Genomic DNA, 14,499 nt, shown 5'->3' with positions numbered 1-14,499 from the left:
TTCATGTGACACCTCATTTTTAAAAATCGAACGAACGATACAGATTTTATGACGTGGTGTTAAATATTTAACGCAACCCTCTGCGGCAGAGAAATTTTGAATTCGATTTTCTAACATGTGGCAACTTCTTTCATGGAACTAAGGCTATGGTGTACACCCGAAGGTCAAGGCCTTTCATGTGACACCCCATTTTTAAAAATCGAACGAACGATACAGAGTTTATGGCTTGGTATTAAATATTTAACGCAACCATCTCCGAACTCGACTAAGAAGTTTCACTTCAACAATAATGTGCGTAATGTGTGTAAAGTTTGAATTAAAAGTCGACGGTAGTAGGCAACACATAAAGTTGAATAGGTTACAAAACTGCATATCCAAGAGGTTTCTAAAAATTTTGCATTTTCGTGAACTTTCGTGAAGTTTTATGGCCTTATTCATAAAAAATAAAAAAGGTTTATAACCTAAAGGATGTAAGAAAATGTCATTTTATTAAGCGCTTTGAACCTACTTTATTTTTTAACTTATCTGGTTTATGTTATGCAACAGACTATACGAAATTTCAGTTTATTTTAAGTAATGAACAAAATTGAACGATAGTAATCCAAATAAGCAAAGAAATTTGGGTTGCCAATGGAAGAAAAAATTTAAAAAGTGTGTTTTTTAAAAAGTTTTCGGTACTACGAGTACTTTGCAAAGTGTCGAGTAAAATCACCAAATAAGGTACCGAGTATTAAAGTATGTACTCATATTTATACCCTCAGTACCGGTGCTTACTCAATATCGATAGTATCGTTCGAACCCTAAGCAAAAGTCAAGGCTAGATTTCTCTATGACAAAACAAGCTTTTTTAAACCTCCTTCTCAGTACTTTGTAATGCTAATATTTTACTAGCATTAACAACAGCATTCATCTACTAGTCTGCAAGAAATATTAGGGGTATTCTCCAAATCTTGCAAAGCCATTGCATGTAGCACGGGTTGCATGGATTGCATAACTTGCAAACACACAACAACAAAATACATGGGAAACAACATTTCCTATCGCTGCAAAATTTGCAACGTCGAAACCCATGTATATATTTTGCAAAATAGCATAGCAAGATAAATGCGACCCTGTGCTAGTTGTTTTGTTGTCGGAATTGCTACATATTTCTCTCATTCCTCTCATCTCGCTCACTTCATTTTTTTGCTGTCTCTTGTTATTGTATTTGAAATATAATTTCGCTGCTTGCTACCCATGCATGCTACCACTTTGCAATGGGGTGCTCTCGTACTCTTCGAAATTTGGAATAGTATTTTTGCATTTCGTGCAATCCGTGCATCGTGCAAGACTTCGAGAATACCCCTATTGTTTCATAGACTAGTTAAATAAATAAATAAACAAGAAGCTTCGTTATGGTGTGTTTGGGCAGCAGAATTATAGTGTGTTTGCATCATATGCAAGCCACCTGGCTTCACCCAAGCGGCCACTGACACGGGGAACTCCAAGGGCATCTATGCATGGCACAAGAGTGTACAGTGAACTATTGCCCGGGACGGTGAGGCCCTCCTTCAGCCGATTTATTTCATTAGCGAAAACTTCCCTTTAAATTTGACAGCACAGTAAACGTTCTGCCGAATCGAGTTCTGGAGCTGTCAAACCGTATCGCAATGCACCGTTGGGTTGTTGCGTGGTTGACTTGCAGTTATTTACAAAACGGAGGACCCAGGCGGCAGTTCTCTTAAGTTTAGTATACGCTGAAAACCTTTCAAAATCGATTATAAATTTCGTATTGATGAAAAGTGCTAATTTTGGACGCAATTCCTTATGGTCCTCCATGGAACTGTCATTTGAGGTATCTGTTGGCCGCAGACTTACATGTTGATGTAGAAACGCCGAACCTGTAAACCATCGAGAGGATGGACTTAAGTTTACGTCTTTGCTAACCCGAGTGGCCTTGTCCGCAACATTTTCTTTTGTTGGGACCAGCTTTGCCAGGTTGACGTTTTTAACGTCATTTGGACGTTTTTTGTATCCTGTTGACGTTTGGACGTTTTTTGTGTAAAAAATTAAGTTTTTTAAATTCCCAGTAATTTTTCTCTGTTACTAAATCTAGTAAGTAGAACAGATTTTGAATTATTTTCTTAATAAATCTTTACAAGCTTTGTTTTTTTGCAGCAGCTGCTTCAAAAAATTATTATTCTTTGGACAAAGACGACTTAACCCTTATTTAAGCGCATAAAGAAAATGACACAATTAGTCTCATGGGGCCCCTTATTGAAAATGTAATGAACGTAAAAAGGCTAATGTTAAAGGTAATGCTATGTTCCTTCTTAACGGAACGTAATTTAGCATTTTCGACAACAGACCACTTAACCAAATGTTTACAAAAAAATATAATATATTAAAAATCAACGCGATTCTTTAGCACTTTAAAACTTGCATATTATTGCCCTGGAATTTAATGGGCTATCGACCTGCATTCTCAAAAAAATTCTAAAAAATCTGAATAAAAAGTTGAAAATCGAGCTGATATTTTGCTGATTTTTTATAATATTTGCACAAAGTTTGAAATGTGGATTTATATTTTGTTTGTTATATAATGAGCTAGGCTTTTATGGAAAAATAATAAACATTAAATAAACAAAAAAAAAACAGCCGAAATCGATGACTTAATCAGCTGATCACAAGTGTATGTATAAAATGATTTTTATATTAACGATCTCAAACCAGTTTAGAATGAATTTTAAATGTGACAGAGCAAATGACATTTTAATATACCTTACGTACATGCATATGTACATTTGTATACAATGAAAGTTTAATAAGAACAATTCTTTGTGCATACATTTGAAAAAGACGTTTTTGGGTAGGAAATGACGTTTTTTCAGACCAAGAGAGACGTTTTTTCATGCCGAAGACCTGGCAACACTGGTTGGGACCCATATCCAGTCAGACGACTTTGACACACTAAAAGTGACAGTACATATCATCCATTGCGTTACCGTCACCAACACAGTCAACAATGTTTATGCGTCTAGTTACACACTATGAGTTTGACGTTGGGTCCATATAATCATGAACTCTCTGGTACTCTTTGCGAAATTTCCGTTTTACTTTTGCTATTCTTCTATTAGATTTTCCTCCATACTTTTTTACATTTCGTTTTTTCATAAACCTAAAAATTTGCACAAACTGAAAAAATTTACGTTCAAACATGTAAACAAAACAGTGAATAGTTGGCACTTGACGCAAACGGATAAGCAAAGGTGAGAGTTGAGCTAGTTTGTGCGGCACCGTCACCGGCAGCTTCGTTCATGTAACTTACTTCATAGAAATACATCGATTAAACATTTTTGACAACTGCCGGTGATGGGGACGGTGACGCAATGGACATTATGTACTCTCCCTTTAAGTATTTCAGCTATCCGATGGGCAACAAATGGTTTGTAGCGGCAATGCTCGCTGGCTATCCACTTAAGGACCGTCCTTGAGTCACTCCACGGATTGGTTGACGCGTACTGTATGCTTTCCAACAATGGCTGACATCATACGTGCTCCTAGCAATGCGGCCTGCAATTCAAGTCTGGGAATGTAAAGCGTATTAAGCGGTGCACTTCTCGTTTTGGCAAATATGATTGTGCATCCACATCGCACAGTGGGGCAAAAAAGGTTGCTGTGGACAAATAAATTTTGAGAGCCCAAATATGAACCGATTTCATCTTTCTTTTTTTAAATAAGGAATAATTAAATTTCGCGTCGATCTATTTGTGGCGATTTTTTAAAAAAGCTCTAGTTTGTATTTATGTTGAAAATTATGTTTTATGTTATGTTTATGTTGAAAAATTAAAGAAAAAAAATTTACGTTTGAATGCTTCAAATTTTTTGGAAAATACTTGAAATTAATTTCAAATGCCTGCAGTTATTTAAAAAATTATTCAGAATCATTTTTCCATATAATTAAAAATAATTAAAAAATGTTTTTAATTTGTCATCTATACTGATATATATTGAGAGAGCCATAGTTTTCTAATCAAAAAACTTGAGAACAACTGTACCGTTGTTTTTGAAATTTTGGACATCGGGTCTAGATCCCCAAAGGATGATAATAGAAGAAAAATAATTTCGATATATCGAGGGAGCATAGCACCTCCCATACAAACGGAAGTTTTCACACAACATATCTCTGGAAGTTATGGGGTGTGAGAAATTCAGTTTGTATGGGAGGTGCCACGCTCCGTTTTTCAACAACTCCCATTTTTTCCATCAGTTTGGCGTTGATATTATATACAGTATATTTTGCTTAGCTGCCCATTCTTCTTTGCACGAAAAACTTGTGCACTTAACCGAAAAAATCACTTAAGCGAATTTTCTTTACTACTTCAATGAGGAAGGTATCCGAATCCCTATGAAACCAAATAATGGAGGAGCACTTACCACGTAGAAATTACTGAAAGCGAAATTTTTACCGAATGGTATCTAATTATCTATATAACTACATAAATTGATAGCCATTTTCGTTGTTCTGCGAGATGAGCAAAATAAATAAAAGCTTGCAAAATTAGGTAATTGTAGGGCCAGTGCAGGTAAACCTAATACTTTCTTTGATAGTTAATAATAGTTGCACAATTTTTAAGGCAGGTATCGCCAATGGGCAGGTATGTTGAATGCATCTATCGGAGGAGTTTCCTTATAAATGTTAAAAATAATGCCGCTAGTGCGCATTTTAGGGTAGGTAGCTTAAATGTGCACTTAAGCATAAAGGCAGCAAAGCAAACTATACTGTATATCTGTACTAAGTTGCAGCACTCTATGATGAATACCTCCAGAGACATGTTGTGTGAAAAGTTCAGTTGGTATGGGAGATGCCACGTCTCTTGATATATCGAAATTGCTTTTTATCTATTACACTGGTCTACAAATTTCAACTTTTTTTCTGCGAATAAGACGGGACCTGGTGTTTCTGAACGGATTTTTCGTGCTGAACACGAATCCGGGAAAAAAGGGGTTGAAACCCCTAAAAACAGCGTTTTTGGCCATTTTCGAAAAATTATAGAGCTGAACCCTGACGTGGTACAAATTTTGCATATATCAGAAATTAAAGGCTAAACCGTGCCCTTTCGAATGAGCCCTATGCCGAATTGATCGCGTGCACCCTTAAAGCAGGGGGTGTATTTGTGTTTAGGGGTGCAGGAAAAATTGATCACAGAAAGAATTTAATCTTAAACGATCATAGAAAATTAATAATGCCAAGGTTTTAACTATATTAAAAGTCGCTGATTACGAATCTGCAGTTAGATTTTAAAAATTTAAGATGACGGGTCGAATATGGTGGATATAAAAATTGGACTCCTAGACACAAATACACCCCCTGATCTAAGGGTGCATGCGATTAATTCGGCATAGGGCTCATTCGAAAGGGCACGATTTAGCCTTTAATTTCTGACATATACAAAGTTTGTAGCACGTCAGGGTTCAGCTCTACAATTTTTCAAAAATGGCCAAAAACGCTGTTTTTAGGGGTTTCAACCCCTTTTTTCTCGAAAACGTGACGTGATGGGAAGTTTTGGACCCCAGATTCGTGTTCAGCACGAAAAATCCGTTCGGAAACACCAGGTCCCGTCTTATTCGCAAAACCCTTGTAGACCAGTGTTATCATCCCTGGATAGTCTGGAGCCGATGTCCAAAATTTCAAAAAAATAGGTACAGCTGGTTTTGAGTTTTTCAAAGAGAAAAAACGGCTTTCAAAATATATATTAGCACAGATAACAATAGCGGCCGCTGTAGTGTAGTGGTAAGCAGTGCGCGCTTCCACTCCACAGCGCCTGGGTTCAAGCCCTGGTCAAAGCAACATCGCAAAAAAAATATAGAAAAAGGGTTTTTTCTTAACAGCGGTCGCCCCTCGGCAGGCAATGGCAAACCTCCGAGTGTATTTCTGCAATGAAAAACAGCTTCTCATTAAAATAAAATCGCCGTTCGGAGTCGGCGTAAAACTGTAGGTCCCTCCTCTCTGTGTGACAGCATCAAGGCGCACGCCACAAATCGGAGGAGAGCTCGGCTCTCTCTTGTGAAAGTGGTGACGTGGAACTTGACACTTCGTTCATGTGTTTCGTTCGGCATGTGTTTTCGAAAATTACTCCAAATGGCATAAATACCAGCAGTAACTGGTTCGTTCCAACCCAGATCTCGATTCCAAATCTCGCGCATGATAAGTTTAGCCGTTATGGTGAAATGGTATAGGAATCCCAATGGGTATAAGATGGGCATTATTATACTCTTTTTGTTGGTACAACATCACCATTCATAACGGTTGCGCCATTTCCATGAAGTTCCAGGCGGTAGATAAATTCATCATTTTGTGGCAGCCACGACATACCCAGAACTTTTTCCGATGCCATCTAATGCAGCGACGACTTCGGGAACATTAGACCTAAACTTTCTCAACTGAAAACTTGCCCCCTTGTGAATGTCTCAAGCCTGTTGCGAGATATGTATGGCTTCGGAAGCAGAAGAGAAACTGTCAACGTAATCATCAATGTAGTGGTGTTCAGTTATAGCTTGAACTGCGCATGGATCATGGTTGCTGTGCTCTAAGGCATTCCTCACTTTCACGTAGTTAGCAGAACAAGGGGAGCATGCGCACCGAACGTCATGGCTGTAATCTCGTAGACATCGTTTTCGGACCATCACCATTGCGCCACAGGAACCTCCTGTACGTCAGCGCATACGGCTACAGCACCTTCTCTCAAGTGTAATAAAAGTGATACCAGCGGGCGATACTGCTGAGGGCCCTAAAATAAGTAATTGAGAATAACGAAATACCATGCGACGTTGCTGCTGCATCGAACACCAATCTTAGATTATCCGGTTTTTGTGGGTTTACTACCGCAAAATGAGGGAGATACCAAGTTTTTGGAGTTATTTTAGCTGCTTCACTCGGTTGCAGCTTTCGAGCATATTTTTATCGACATATGTATATTTCGATGATGTTCTGGTAGGCTTTGCCAAACTCCTTGTCTTTAGCCATTTGACTTTCGATGCCCGCAAGACGTCTCAATGCCATGCTGTGACTTTCTGGTACTTCAACTTCGCACTTCCAAAGCAATCCATTTTGAAATCGGCCATGCAACTTCACTGTTGTTTCCATAGAAGCTTACAAGTATTGACCCGCTTATTTTGTCCATAGGGCATCACGGGAAACACTCGAAATAGCTGATTTACATCAGCACGTGCGGAACAGTTAAGAACAGGATTATTAGCATTTGGTGATTCGGGCGCATTAAAAGATTTGACCGACCGACCACCATCACATTCGTGCAGCAATTGTGAATCATCGAGCATCCTTTCACTGGGCAAGGTTTGCGGCGGCGGCAGTCATGAGTGGAGTGACCAGGCACCCTGAAATTGTGCATATGGAAACTGTGCATACGAAATAATGCATATGAAAAAAACCGAAATAATGCATATATGCACAGTTTCGGTTGAAAACCGAAATAATGCATATGAAAAAAACCGAAATAATGCATATATGCACAGTTTCGGTTGAAAACCGAAATAATGCATATGAAAAAAACCGAAATAATGCATATATGCACAGTTTCGGTTGAAAACCGAAATAATGCATATGAAAAAAACCGAAATAATGCATATATGCACAGTTTCGGTTGAAAACCGAAATAATGCATATGAAAAAAACCGAAATAATGCATATATGCACAGTTTCGGTTGAAAACCGAAATAATGCATATGAAAAAAACCGAAATAATGCATATATGCACAGTTTCGGTTGAAAACCGAAATAATGCATATGAAAAAAACCGAAATAATGCATATATGCACAGTTTCGGTTGAAAACCGAAATAATGCATATGAAAAAAACCGAAATAATGCATATATGCACAGTTTCGGTTGAAAACCGAAATAATGCATATGAAAAAAACCGAAATAATGCATATATGCACAGTTTCGGTTGAAAACCGAAATAATGCATATGAAAAAAACCGAAATAATGCATATATGCACAGTTTCGGTTGAAAACCGAAATAATGCATATGAAAAAAACCGAAATAATGCATATATGCACAGTTTCGGTTGAAAACCGAAATAATGCATATGAAAAAAACCGAAATAATGCATATATGCACAGTTTCGGTTGAAAACCGAAATAATGCATATGAAAAAAACCGAAATAATGCATATATGCACAGTTTCGGTTGAAAACCGAAATAATGCATATGAAAAAAACCGAAATAATGCATATATGCACAGTTTCGGTTGAAAACCGAAATAATGCATATGAAAAAAACCGAAATAATGCATATATGCACAGTTTCGGTTGAAAACCGAAATAATGCATATGAAAAAAACCGAAATAATGCATATATGCACAGTTTCGGTTGAAAACCGAAATAATGCATATGAAAAAAACCGAAATAATGCATATATGCACAGTTTCGGTTGAAAACCGAAATAATGCATATGAAAAAAACCGAAATAATGCATATATGCACAGTTTCGGTTGAAAACCGAAATAATGCATATGAAAAAAACCGAAATAATGCATATATGCACAGTTTCGGTTGAAAACCGAAATAATGCATATGAAAAAAACCGAAATAATGCATATATGCACAGTTTCGGTTGAAAACCGAAATAATGCATATGAGAAAATACCGAAATTATGCATATGCATACTTTCGTTTTAAAAGCGAAATAATGCATATGAAAAAAAACGAAGTAATGCATACATGCACAGTTTCGGTTTAAAACCGAAATAATGCATATGGTAAAAACCGAAATAAAGCATACATGCACAGTTTCGGTTGAAACCGAAATAATGTCTAAATGCACAGATTCCATATGCGCAATTTCGGTGCCCCGAGTGACCAGGCCAGAGGCAACTAAAGCAAAGGCGTAATCGTTTGACCATTTTCCACCGGTCCGGTATGGTGGCTTCAAGCAAGCGGCGACAATCGTTAATTTTATGGTCACTTTGACAAATGATGCATTTGGCGCTGTGTTGCCCTCCTGCTGGATGCAGTACTGCACGACGCCTCGATTCTCATGCTTCGGTGTCCTGAACCATCTGATTAAAGTTCGCAACTTCAGACAACCAGTCGCTGAAATTGATTATAGTTGGAAATGGCGATCGACCCCATTCCAAACGCTTACTTAGATGTAGCTTCGCCACCAGGTCCTCTAATAATGTTGGATTGGCCAAGTGTTTCTCTTCACCTATGGACTGGAGGAAAACTGTGAGTTTCTTAGTAATCGTTATAAAAGAAACTAATCTACTAATGTTAGCTTCTGAAATAGGAGGCACCTCTCGTACCACTCTTCAGGGCAACCGAATCTAAAACGAATTTGCTCAATGATGGAATTTACATTGTTAGGGTGTATTAAAAGAGACTTGATTACATCTCTCGCTTCCCCTTTAAGACATTTATTCAAGCGCTGGTTGTTTTTAAAATTGGTGTAATTGGATATGGCTCGACAAATTCGCTTGTGAACTATGGGTACGGTGACCATATTTATGAGAGCCGAATACGGGACAAAAAATAATTTTGCTAATTTTTTCCACAACAGCTTACAGATCTTAAAGCCTTCTTCAATGATCCTAGATGTATTAGCCCTGAAACAGTATCCTTTTAATAACATCACAAATATGTAGGATAATTTTCTCGAGATTTTTACCCCCAAAAATTTTTTTTTTTTAAATTCGTTAAATTTTAGTTTAATTAAGTGCAATTTTAAGTCGCTAAGGCTTACCACTAATTTTTGGCATTTTTTTACGGTGTAATGGATTTTTTTCATGCAAAGCTGGTATGTTAGACCATTTTTTTGAAAGAGAAGCAAATGAGCAGCACTTTCCACTCGCATTTTATTATACTCAATCTTAATAAGTTTTTTCTAAAGATTCTAAAGAAAAAATAGCCAAGACTTACTAAAATGTCGAGTCCTAATTTCTATTTTGGTCACTGTATGTATTCCTCGATTCGAATCACAGGCATTCAGATTAGAAAATAATAACTGTTAATGGAGAAAATTACGATCATATACCAACATCACTTAAAACTCGTTCATAGGCATGCCATTTTAATGAGCTCTTAAGGCGTCGAAACACCGAATACGGGACAAATACAGGTCATTAAAAGAAATACAGAACATTTGGCGTCCCGTATAAAATAAATAAATTACGAGGACAATGGGTCAAAAAAGAGGACTGTCCCGTATAATACAGGACGGATGGTCACCGTAACTATGGGCTTGCGTGACGGCAGGTGCATAGGCAGCGGCAGGTGGACTAAAATTGAATGAGCTAAAAAACTGCAAAATATTAAGAGATAAAATTGAAATAGAAAGTTCGAAATTTTTACGAAAGTTTGTCGATTTTTTTTAATGTTGTTCAAAGATTAAACCTATTTTCATTTAGTGTTTGTTATGGAATAAACTATATTTTTATTCACAAATAATTCAAATCAAAATATAATAAAATAAATTGTCAAATCTAGTCAATATGTGAGAGTCGTAAAGTTATGATATTTAAGAACATTTCTTTCTTAATTAACGATGCCACTGTTTCCATATGAATCTGATTTCGACACATACTTTCAAAACTTGCTTAGGAATGTGATATAATGGTTCGTTCAAAACCTTTTTTCAAAACTTATAAAGGCAAAAACGAGAAGGCGGGGACAAAAGGAGAATACAAAACTATCCCGCAGTGAATCTTCAGATTTTTAAAACGGTTAGTAATTAAATTTTTTAAATTTAAATAAAGCATAAAGACCCCATGGAATAAACGAGTAGATACAAAATATATAACGGTAAAACTGGCACATACATAAATATATGAAAGAATGCACTCAGGCGACACCTCTAGCCATTGTGTGTCACAGGTTTAAGTTATCGATGGAAATTTTTTTTCTTAGAAACGGCTTGATGAATATGCTGCCAAATGAACAGGTGATAAATGTAAACAAATGGAATTGGAACAAATAGATATAGTTGCGCCGATACTATTTAGAATTCAACGCTGAGCGGCCGCCGTGTTGGAAAAATCGTTCAATGTAACAATGAATTAAACAGTGTAAAATTATATAGCAAACATCTTAAAAACATATATTTAGAAACGTAGTTTTATTATAAAATATTTTAGTTAATTTATTACGTCAGTAATATAAAATATAATAAATTTGTTTGCAACTTCCACCTAATTAATGGTGATACGCTAACCACAAAGCCTAAGTTTTTGCAAAATCTGATGGGAAATTTAAAAGTAAATTTTCACGAATTTCATGTGAACAAATATTCAAAAAATTATAAAGTAAACCAAAAATAATTTTTCCCAATTTGTTTTTGTTTTGCATGTTAGGTTATGAGAACAATTTCTTCACATGGAATAGGCGATTATAAAAGGATTTATTTGGAAATAGAACTCTTTAAAATTAGATTTTTAAATTGCAAGATTGCATACAAAATAAGAAAATGAAAAAATAACAACATAATGCTCTCATGATTTTTATTATAAAATAAAAAGAACAATTCAATGAAGTCTCCTTTAATATTACATATTTTATATATTTTTAATAAAAAAAGGTGCGAACCACGTAAGTAAAAAAATTGGAAATCTTTAGCTATTTGTACAACGATTTAGGGGTGGGGCGGAGGTGGAGGGGGCGTGGCTCCCCAAACCCCCCCTAAACGAAAGAGGATGGACGCCGCTTTATGAAAAGCGATTTTTTCTAAAGCGATTATAACCCTCACTACTCCTTTCTCTGTTGCCCAAGAAGAGGGACTGAACACCTTTTGCAGAGAGCACCTTTCTGCGTAGGCGGCCTTCGGCCGCACTTAGGGATTATAACCCTCACTAAGTAGAATTCTCCTTTCTGTTTTGCTAAAGAAGAGGGGCTGAACACCTTTTGCAGAGATATCTCGTGGATATTTTTTTTTTGACAGTTCAGCTCGGAAACTTGCAAAAAATACCATATTTCCAACCGACATTATTAATAAATTAGTGCACAGATATACTAAATTTTATTTTTGTAATAAAACGTGAACTGTTGTCTACAAGCGTGTGTAAAAGGTTTTTGATTCGATCCACGCGTTTGGGCACAGCAACCCAATATCGTTGTACAAATTCATAAAGAGTACCCAAAAAAATTACCAAGCACTGATAATGATTTTTCATTTGAAATATTATTAAATTGGTATAAATGTGGGAAAGAAAATACTCCGATTTATTGTTTTAATATTATCAAAGTGGCAAGGCCGTCGAGAATAACAATTTATGAAACTTCAAAAAATTTTATTATCCGTCAAAAGTTGTTTATTAAAACTACCTTCTTTTTTTGCATCATGCTTTTTTTGTATCATGGTTTTTTCCAAATTTTACTAAGCACACAATTTTCTGGAAACAAAAACTGACTTCCCAAAGCTATGATCGATTAGCTGTTGAAATTGAACGAAAATTTGCCTATGGTCTTGAAAGAAAAATTGGTGATAGGCAATTTGCAAAGTGTGAGTGTAAGCAAATTGAAACAAAATTTGGAATTTTTTTATTGAAATGCATAAAATCTCTGATTTTGATTTTTCAAACATAAAAATTTTTTGATATGAATTGAATTAATCTCAAAGGTATTTACATACATTTATTACAAAAGTTCTTTACGCAATACGTTAATTCTATTATTTGTAGGCCCGAATTTGTTTTGTTTAACTTTAAATATTGGTATGAATGGTTAACCAACACCGTAAACAATATCATACTGTAAATTTGTTTAGCTAAAAACCCCGTAAATTCAAGAAATTTCGTTTTAATGATGAACAAAAATTTGGTAGTTTGGAAACTGATTTGGTAGGCATTTTGGTACGTAAAACTAAACTCAAGTGGCAACACTGAGCCCAACACGTTGAGTTCAGGTAGCGTAAAAATTTTCCGCTTGAAAAAATGGCGGCAAGTTGCCAACTGGTAGGCTGAGCGTAACTACTCAACTGTGCGTTTGTAAGACAAACAGCCAACGGTTACCCAACAGCTACGACTTATGAACGCNAATTTTGGTACGTAAAACTAAACTCAAGTGGCAACACTGAGCCCAACACGTTGAGTTCAGGTAGCGTAAAAATTTTCCGCTTGAAAAAATGGCGGCAAGTTGCCAACTGGTAGGCTGAGCGTAACTACTCAACTGTGCGTTTGTAAGACAAACAGCCAACGGTTACCCAACAGCTACGACTTATGAACGCGCCCATTGTAGATATGGCGTAGAACTGGCAGGCGCATTTAAATAAGCGGTTGGCGTAGCGACATTAAACGGGTGGCATAAACACTTTCGGTGACGGCAGAAGCGCGTTAGCAGAGGGGGCGATGCTGGCGTTGGCAGAAGTGGCGATCTTGGCTAGATCGACCATGACCGGGGTGGTAGTACCCGGACTAACACTGACATGAGCATTATTATAAAAAGTGGCACATTCGCTTACCTGGTGAGCCTGGAGCCATGGTGTGATAAAGTTCGCGCTAATAGTTGATGTACTCATTATTGGCTAGACGGCGGGAAAATCGTTGGTTACTGGAGCGCTAGATGGTGGCACATTCGTTGGGGCACTAGGTGGCGGCATGATCGATATAGCAGTAGAGGGCAGCGTACTGGATGGAGCTCTGTGTGGACCACTTGATATATCTGCCGGAACACTTGATGACGCAGTAAGTGGGGTACTGACTGGCAGAACATACGGATTCATGTGTGCATATGGCGGAGCACTACAGTACACTTAACGGATCACTTAGAACATCTAGTGGAGAGCTATGTGTATTTAACGGTGCATTCGACATTACAGTTGGCGGAGCATTAGTTTGCGCCACACTTGGCGAAGCACTCGGTGTATTAGATTTGACGGCATTTGATTTTGAGGACGAGGCATCAGCCCTTGTACTCATGGTAGCAGTCTTCGCTTTGTTAGTTGCTGGGTGTTCAGGCTGAAGGCGCTGGCTTCGGCGCACCAGAGACCGCTGCACTTCAGTCGCCCCAAAAATTTTTAATTTGGCTCACACACAGATATGCTATTGGCGGTTGTACTACCCAAATGGAAAACTACGTATTTATAAAGACATATTTGGTTGTGATACATGAATACAATAAATAGACAAAGTTACTTACCCCAGTTTCTTACTCCGACCATTTGTTACGCGTGATTTTCCCAAAATAACCGAAATGGCGGAAAATGCATTATATAAGTTAACTCATGACTCCCACGCCGACGTACGTTCCATGTAAACATCACAATAACAGTATAAGAATTTGAAACACTTGCAATTTTAAGTTTCAAGCGATAGCTTGCAATTCTCCAGAAATGAAACCCGAGCCGCAACTGCAGCTGTGACAACATGAATACGGCAGCTCTTGGCAGAACCATGCAATTAGCTTAAGCAAATTTGTATTCTTACTATTGGCTTTGCTTGGATATTTTTGTGTGTGTGTTGGAAGTAAATTCTTTTTAGAAACGTTAGGAGATATTTCAATGTTT

This window comes from Rhagoletis zephyria, unplaced genomic scaffold (assembly GCF_001687245.7).
Source record: "Rhagoletis zephyria isolate East Lansing unplaced genomic scaffold, Rhagoletis_zephyria_1.1 Rzeph_scaffold_00118, whole genome shotgun sequence".
NCBI lineage: Eukaryota > Metazoa > Arthropoda > Insecta > Diptera > Tephritidae > Rhagoletis > Rhagoletis zephyria.
Note: the sequence above shows the minus strand (reverse complement) of the source record.